Source organism: Palaemon carinicauda, chromosome 9 (genome assembly GCF_036898095.1).
Source record: "Palaemon carinicauda isolate YSFRI2023 chromosome 9, ASM3689809v2, whole genome shotgun sequence".
NCBI classification, from domain to species: Eukaryota; Metazoa; Arthropoda; class Malacostraca; order Decapoda; family Palaemonidae; genus Palaemon; species Palaemon carinicauda.
Window position 1 is genome coordinate 4,130,968 of NC_090733.1, and position 10,000 is coordinate 4,140,967.

Below are 10,000 nucleotides of genomic sequence, written 5' to 3' on the forward strand. Positions count from 1 at the left end.
ATTAATTTTTATGCTGTCTGGAGATATTGAGTGAAATCCGGGACCGGTACGTTCTAGATTTTGCCAATGTCGTTTTCTGTATTGCAATATTTGTGGTACTCGTGCAAATATTCAAGACTTTACAGTTGCGTCCAGACAGTATGATATTCTTTTGTGCTCAGAAACTTTGGTTTTTAGTATGAGGCACTCCTCTGTGCTCCTTATGACTGGTTTCAAGAAGCCAATAAAGTTGAAACGTGATGCTATCCCTAGGGCCAGGGGCATGGCTGTGTATATATGGACTGAGTACCGTGCTTTTCATAAGTCTTGCTATGAATATGGATGTCATGAAATTCAGGTAATGAAAGTTTGTGGTAGGCATAATAACTTTCATTTGTGTTCGATCTACCGTAATCCAGATATGGATGATTCTATCTTCGATTGTCTTCTTACCATTATGGCTAAGATACAAGAAGATGATAGAAAGACTTCTTTTGTCTTTGTTGGGGATTTCAATTATCAGTATAAGGAGCGGTTAAGTTCTATCTCTCCTACCGATCGCCATGGCTTAAGAGCTTTAGACTTTGGCCCCGAATCAGGCTGTGAGCAAATCATAAATGAAGGTACTCACAAGCTCTGATCATACCCTGATTTCATTATCAAGACTGAGCAGCCTGTCCCTGGTGTTTCATACTCTTGTAAAATTTATATGAAATATCCAGCAGACTGGAATGGGATTTTGCATGATCTTATGTGCTTTAATTGGTCACCATTATATAGTAGTGTTGATCTTGTCCCTCTGAAGGAGAATCTAGTCAACCTAATTGATAGGCGTATCCCTTCTCGTGTGCTAAGGTACCGAGTGAAGGAAAAAACCGTGGTTCAATAATGATTATAGACATGCTTATTTGGAGAATCAGGAGGCCTATCATCTTTGGAAGGGTAACAGATCAGATTTGATTTGGAAAAACTATACTCAGCTTAGAGCTTTTGCTCAGTAAGTTTATGCTTCAACTTAAAAGGAATACAATTTAACCATAAAAAAAAACCTTCCTGGCACAAATCAAGAACATAAATGGTGGTCTACCCTTACATCTGTAATCTTTGGTGTAGATGTAACAGTTCCTCCTTTACTTAAACCAGATTGCTCAGTCACTCACTGTCCAAAAGAAAAGGCAACCCTTTTGGCTGATGTTTTTGACAGTAAACAGAGTAATGAAAAACTTTAACTTTCTCATTCCTGTTTTCCTGAGGCTAAACTAACTAGTTTAGCTTTTCGATGTACTTTGATGCTTATGGAGGTGTAGACCCAAGTGGTATTTTTCCTTTCTATTTTTATAAAGACTGCAGATTTCTTAGCTCCAATGTTATCTGTTATTTTGCGGAAGCTAGTAAGGAGAGGAGCTTTTAGCACCTGTTGAAGAATTGGTTATGTTACTCATTTAAGTAAATGTGTTTGTGGTAACTCAAATCCAACTAATTACCGCCAAATTTATATAACTCCCATATTGTTTAAAGTTTCTGAACGTCTTCTGGCAAAACGTTGTAATAGGTTTGTTGAAAATAAGCATCTATTCCCTAGTTTGCAATTTGGTTTTCGTAAATGCCTTGGAGCATGTGATACCCTTCTTACAATCTCCAATGCTGTACAAAAATACCTTGATTGTGCTCAGGAAGTTCGTATGATTGGCCTTGATTTTATTGCTGCCCTTGATCGTCTTAATCATGAGGCCCTTGTTTTTTAAATTCAAACAGTTGGGAGTGGGTGGGTCGTTTCTTAGCATTATTATGGATTTTTAAAGCAATAGATCTCAGAGTTATTAATGGGCACCATAATGAGTATAGGAATGGGATATTTGGTGTTCCACAGGGTAGTGTTCTTGGCCCATTACTTTTCATACTATAAACACATGACATGTGTCTTAGCCTAGAAAACAAGCTTGTTGCAAATGCAAATATGCTACTCTCTTTGCATCAATTCCATCCCCTGAATATAGATCTGGGGTTGCTAAATCCCTTAATAGAGATCTAGCCAAAATTAGTGCAAGGTGCAAATTATGGGGTATGAGGTTGAATCCTATTGAAACTCAAAGTATGATTGTAAGTAGGTAAAGGACAGTGGCTCCTCAACATCCGGATGTCAGTATTGATAACATTTCTTCAACTTTGTTTATTCTTTAAAAATCTTAGGTATGATTCTCTACAGCAAATTTACTTTTTGAGAAACACATTAGGTTTGTGTTTCCTTCAACTGTACAAAAAATTGGCTTATTGAGAAAGCCTTTCAAGATTTTCGGTGATCAATCTATTCTGAAGAAGTGTTTTAAATATTTTCTTCTACCTTGTTTTGAGTATTTTTCTTCTGCCTTGTCTTCAGCAGTTGATTTTCATTTAATTTGTTGGACCGAAGCTTGCGGTTTATTAAATCTCTCATCCCTGATCTACATATTAATCTCTGGCACCGTCGTTCAATAAGTTCATTAGGCATGTTGCATAAGATTTGTCATAATTCTGAATATCTTTTACATTCAGATCTTCCTGCACAATTCCATCCTGTTCGTAATACTAGGCAGGCAGTTAATTCTGATAGCCAGGCGTTTTTCATCATGAGGCTCAATACTACGCAGTATTCTAGAAGTTTTATTCCAGCTGTTACCAAGTTGTGGAATGATCTTCCTAATCGGGTAGTTGAATCAGTAAAACTTCAAAAGTTCAAAGTTTTAGCAAATGATTTTTATGTTGAACAGACTAACATAAATCGTTTTATAGTTTACATATGACATATCTGTTTTGACGTTGTTATTGTTTTTAAAATGATATATTGTTAATTTGTTCTCATCATTTAGTTATTTCCTTATTTCCTTTCCTAACTGGGCTATTTTTCCCTGTTGGAGCCTTTGGGCTTGTAGCATCTTGCTTTTCCAACTAAAGTTGTAGCTTGGCTAGTAATAATAATAATAATAATAATAATAATAATAATAATAATAATAATAATAATAATAATAATAATAATAATAATAATAAATGTATAAATTTACAAATATACATATATTTATATGTATATATATATATATATATATATATATATATATATATATATATATATATATATATATATATATATATATATATATATATATATATATATATATATATATATATATATATATACTTAAAAACACAGGTGAACGTGATGCTGAGATGCAAAAGGACTACAGGGAAAATGAAAATATGAAATATAGAATTAAGTCCTGACTAGTTCCGTGACACTTATTCAGAGGACTGATTTATTGAGCTAGGTTTCTTTACATTTTATAGGTCCAGTAAACGTATGATCATACATATAGAGACTTGTTGAACAAACTCCCCCCAGGAAACACCTGATAACAGCGCAGGTAGCTAGTATGGGAGCGTCATTGTTCTATAAGTCTGTATATGTATGTTCGTACGTTTTCTGTACCTATACAATGTAAAGAAACCTTGTTCAATAAGACAGTCCTAAAAACAAGTATCACGAAACCAGTCAGGAATTAATCTTATATTTCCTATTTTCATTTTCCATGTGGTTCTTTTGCATATATATATATATATATTTATATATATATATATATATATATATATATATATATATATATATATATATATATATATATATATATATATATATATATATATGTGTGTGTGTGTGTGTGTGTGTGTCTGTGCTGGTGTGTGTGTATGTAAACACTGTTTGCAATATTTACCTAAGTGGTCTTGCCTGAAGATTACTTTCTTATACTTTCCTTTTTGCATATATCTGACTCTCATGTCTTAAACACTGAAATATAAATTTACTGGAAATGCGGAACTACATTATAAGGCATTTGTATATAAGAAGCATTTGCCGGTAAATAATCTTTTTCAGAGTATTTAATCAGTTAGTTCTTTATCAAATCACTTGATATTTATCGAATTTGACACGTAACAGTTTTGAAAACTAAAGGTTTTGATGAGGAAATTCTTAGGATTTCCAATTTGTAACAGCATGCTCCATCCCTCATAACTTGATTTTCTTCATCGAAATTATATTTCTTATTTGATTTTTTGTTGATAGTTTCTGTTCCCTCTATGCCATTTTATCCTTTTCCTGCAGAAATTTTCAGATTATTTATCGCTGTGTCATTCTTTCGCATTGAAATATTCTTCCTAATAGTCAACTCGTTAGGATACAAAGTGCCAAGGGCCAATGAAGGCTACAAGGTTTAGCTTGAAGGATGTTGTAACTTGAGTATAGATGTTGAGATAAAGCATCAACACATATTCGATACAGGGAAAAGGACCCTTAGACAGCAAACGAGATCAATTATAGAATGAGGGGAGAAGTAACAAAGAGAGAGAGAGAGAGAGAGAGAGAGAGAGAGAGAGAGAGAGAGAGAGAGAGAGAGAGGGGGGGGGGGAATACCCCTCTCTCTCTCTCTCTCTCTCTCTCTCTCTCTCTCTCTCTCTCTCTCTCTCTCTCTCTCTCTCTCTCTCTCTCTCTCTCTCTCTCTCTCACTGTGTTTGTGTATGTTTTTGTATCCATGCATATGTTCGGTTTCATAATTCTCCTATGCATAATTGCTATAATTTGCATTGCAACCAATTATTACTCACTCAAATCTAGATCTTGTTTACTTATTCGAACAAAGTAATATAATGTTCGACAAAACAATGTGAATGTTATTAACAAAATACGCAACAATACTTTAGACCCAATCTTCAAACAGAGGATTTCTTTAGGACTGGTATTTTTCCATAAGTAATGAGCAATCTTGCATTAAAATATGCAGCGAAAAATATTGCCATCAAAAGACAGATTGCAGATTATTTTCTTTCGTTTAATCGTCAATGAACTCCTGGCTTAATTGCGCAAGAAATATCACCTAACAACCCATTAACTTCGTGGGTGTTGAGGAAATAGATCAAAGAGGAACTTATAAATATAATCAGTGCATGAAAGGGTGAAATAATCTAAATTATTTCTTTTGGGAATCAGTCTGTTTAACGAATATATTTTGAACAACCGTGTAAGATAGTTTGGCGTAGGATGTCTGTTCAAGTAGTATATTATAAACAATCATTTAAGAATAATTTGGCATAGGAAGGTTTTTTTTAATAAAAGTTTTATTTTTACATGGTGAAACGAGAGGTAATCATCTTTTTATCTCCCAAGGCACTTCCATCAAGTTTGGACGAGCAGACATGAAAAAAGAACAAAGGGCGACTTTTATTCTCTTCGCTCCTGCTATGCCTGACGTCCCTATCCAGCTGAGTTTGGTTGGTATTGTTTAGGTGCCACAGCTAGCCCTCCCCAGTTATCCACCACAGATTAGAATCTATATGCTAAATCCCCTACTGCTGCCCCCTCTATGATCCCCAAGGCGTCCAATGATTCCTATTCATAGCAAGCTCTTTTGCCTCTCCCATCTATCCTCCTATTACCTAGAGCTTTATTCACATCATCCATCCAACCAAACCTTGGCCTTCCTCTTTCACTTCTCTCTTATTTATATAATTTTTTTTTTTTGTACTAAGGCCATGCGATTTTGAAGTTCTAAAACCTAGATATTTCTGATAAAAAAAAAATCAATTCAGGGTGTCAGGGGGAAGATTTTATCATTTTTCAAACAGATAAGTAAATGAGGTTTTCACTGAAAAACTTTCGCTAGTTCTTAATCCATATAATAAATAAAAGAAACTGGAGAAGCTATGAATAACACAAACCAACCAGCATCTCTTCAAGAGTCCTCAGCCAAGTCGGTAGAACAAACAACTAAGGAGACATTATTACAAAGCAACACATCTTTATTAGATGTGCATGTAGAACTCTGAATCGTTTGGCGAGTCTCTGAACTTGAAGAAAACATAGTAGACAAAGCTAAATTGAGAACCTCTATCTCCTGGTAAAAAATTGGTTCATTAATCATTGTGTTGGACATCAACTTTCTCATCTATCAAGTCATCACCAAGCAAAAATTAAAGGCCATTTATAGGCAACTCGGAAACCACACCAACAACAACAGGTCATTTTCTGTCGCAAAGCAGATCTATACAATGCAAAGGATCGCTCAAATGGGTACCACCAACACAACGAACGGGAACATACTGTCACTACCCACTAACGAATACTCAGTCACAAGTGATTTGGCATCACCAGTATCACGCATGATACAAACCGGAGGCAGTGAACCACTGTAACAATAACAAAATCCCTAGCAGAATATGGCTATAAAACCTTATCAAACGGTCTGGAACAAACACTAAAATTTACAGGCTTCCTGTCAAATTCATGGTTATCTACAGTGTTAACCTTAACTGGTAACAATATAGTATTAGCTTCTTTCTCTTAAAGTTAAAACACTCAGACAGTGTGACCTGTTTACTTACAATATTACACATTACTTAACTGCTACTAGCTTATTTACTATTCAAACTGCTACTCTGGAACTCGATAAAAGAATCAGAATTAGACCTTTAGTCTACATCATCTGTGCTAGAGTGCTTATCTGGGTTCCTATAGTCTTTTGACTTATCAAGCTTTTTGTCATATGACCTTTACTCTTTGTGAGCCAGTACATAATCATCAACACAGACAGCTATTCCACGAAGGATGGATAACTTTTTTCATTTAAATAAACCATGATGTTATCACTAACATGGTTTTTAATCTGCTCAATTAAAATTTTTTCCTTTGTCTATTTTTAAATCCTTCCTACATTCTGATAACTTACACAATTTATATAGGCTATTTCGTTGTTCCCTATTATTATTGTTATTGTTATTGTTATTATTACTAGCTAAGCTACAACCTTAGTTGGAAAAGCAAAATGCTATAAGCTCAAGAACTCCAACAGGGAAAAATAACCAAGTGAGGCAAGGAAATAAATAAACGATACAAGAAGTAATGAACAATTAAAATTGAATATTTTAGGAACATTAACAACATTAAAACAAATATTTGATATATAAACTATAAAAGGATTTATGTAAGCCTCTTATACATAAAAAAAAAAAAAAATTACTGCAAGTTTGAAGTTTTGAAGTTCTACAGATTCAACTACCCGATTAGGAAGGTCACTCCAAAACTTAGTCACAGCTGGAATAAAATTTCTAGAGTGCTGTGTAGTAATGAACATCATGAAGGAGAAGGCCTTACTATTAGAATTAACTGCATAGCTAGTATCATTAACAGGATGGAACTGTCCAGGAAGATCTGAATGTAAAGGAGGGTCAGAATTATAAAAAAATCTTATGCAACATGCTTAATTAACTAATTGAACGATTGTGCCAGAGATTAATATCTAGATCAAGAAAATGATATTTAATAGACCGTAAGTTCCTGTCCAACAAATTAAGAAGAGAATCAGCAGTTAAAAATCAAACAGAACAATAATCAAAACAAGGTAAAAGGAAAGAATTAAAACACTTCTCCAGGATAGACTGATCACCAAAAATCTTGAGAAACTTTGTCAATAAGCCAATTTTTTGTGCAATTGAAGAAGACACAGACCTAACGTGTTTCTCAAAAGTAAATTTGCTGTCGAGAATCACACCTAAAATCTTAAAAGTCATACAAAGAAACATTATCAATGCTGATATCAGGATGTTGAGGAGCCACAGTCCCTGACCTACTTACAATCATACTTTGAGTTTTGTTAGGATTCAACTTCATACCCCATAGTTTGCACCATGCACTAATTCTATCTAGATCTCTGTTATGTGATTCAGCAACCACAGATCTACATTCAGTGGATGGAATTGATGTAAAGAGAGTAGGATCCTCTGCATGTGCAACAAGCTTGTTTTCTAAACCAACCCACATGTCATGTGTATATATTGTGAAAAGGAATGAGCCAAGAACACTACCCTGAGAAACACCAGATATCACATTCCTATACTCACTATGGTCCCCATCAACAACTCTTTGCGATCTATTAAATTACTTAAAAACTCAATAATGATGCTAAGAAACGACCCACCCACCCCCAAGTGTTTGAGTTTAAAAACAAGGGCCTCATGATTACCACAGTTGGCTATTTTTGCTTTGTCCAACTCCTAAACTTCATTCTATAAGTCCACGGAATTAGTTCATAGGCCTGAATTTTTTTTTCTAGATTCATTTTCCCATTTAGGAATGGAAGAATAGACTATTTATACGTGCCACACAAAAACTCCTGTCTACATAAATGCTAAATTTTCTGTTCACCACTTATTTTTTTTAACTTTTCTCTCACAACATTCAAAATATTCGTCTAAATTTTTTTTCATAAAAGAGGTATAGCTATCTTTGTTAAAAATCATCATCATCATCATCTCCCGCTACGCCTAATGACGCAAAGGGCATCTGTTAGATTTCACAAGTCGTCTGTATCTTGAGATTTTATTCAATACTTCTTCATTCATCATCTCTGACTTCATGCTTCATAATCCTCAGCCTTGTTGGCCTGGGTATTTCAGCTCCTCTAGTACCTTGTGGAGTGCAGTTAAATTTTTGGTAAACTAATCTCTTTTGGGTTGTGCGAAGCACGTGCCCCATCCCTCTACTTCTACCCCTCACCCTGATCTCATCCACGTATGGCACTCGAGTAATCTCTCATATAGTTTCAGTTCTAATCATGTCATACCATTTAACTCCCAATATTCTTCTGAAGGCTTTGATCTCAAGTCTACTAAATCTGTTGGTGATTTTTTTATTATCATACCATGACTCATGTCCATACAGTCACACAGATCTCAATAAAGTGATTTGTAACCTGATTTTTATATGTAAATTCACGCCACTAGATTTCCAAATTTTACTTAACCTAGCCATTGTCGGATTTGCTTTTTTTACTATTTCCTTAAACTCTAATTAAAAAAGATCCTGTATTAGAGACCATAGTTCTCAAATATCTAGATGATTCTAACTCATTATTCTTTTCTCCATCAAATGATATTTCATCTTAAATTGCATATTCCGTTCTCATCATCTTTATCTTTCTTCTATTAATCTAGAGCACAACTTCCTGTGATATTCTATGCATTCTGGTAAGCAAGCATTGTAAATCCTGTGGTGTTCTCATAAGGACGGTGACATTAGCATACCCTAGTTCAGCTAGTTTCCTATAACCAATTCAGTCCAGTCCTTCTCCACCATCTCCAACTGTTCTATGCATTACAAAATCCATGAGGAGTGTCAGGGAATTCCGAAGACATTTTCCCTTGGTAAAGATAATAATACTTATTTCTGATTAGGTATTGTAAAACAAATTCAGAAATTCATAAATGTTTAATTACAAATTTTAATAAGTTAACACCACTATGGATTATGAAATTAAAAGATAGATTATTGAAATAAGGAAATAAACAACAAACGAACAACAAAAATATTAAGTAACTTAGCTGTCCGACACCCTTTTCATATCAATTACCAAAGTAAATCCCCCAATGTCTTGTTACGAAGGAATACCTCAGCAATCGCTCCAGAAAAATAAACCTTACAACACAGTACATAACATAAGTCACTGTTCATGGGTGTCTATGACATTTATCATACGCTAGATAATACACCAATTTGAATTTCGGATTCAGAGCCACTTATATAACGGGAACCTGTGATAATTGTTCAAGCATTTCCAAAAAGTGCAGTAATTGCTCCGGGATTGTTTAAGGTCATCCACTGTTTCCCCAAGGGTCGAGGATTACCCTAGCAGTAGCTGAAAACAAAAGGAAAGAAACATACCTTGTGAAATTTAATTACACTTATGATTAACACTACACTTATTTCAATAACTTAATTTGTAAAGAATTTTAATTAAATACGCACTTATAGACAATTTTAGATACACTTTTAAAGACTTAAAAAATTTAAAGATAAACACATTTCACAAAAACTGATATAACAATATTTCGTATAAACACAGGAAGTTAATCCACTTAGGTGATTATAACGTGACTAAAGAAAATACAAAATTTATTTTTCCAAGTCTATTATGGAACGAAAAAATACAAGGACAAAATCGTT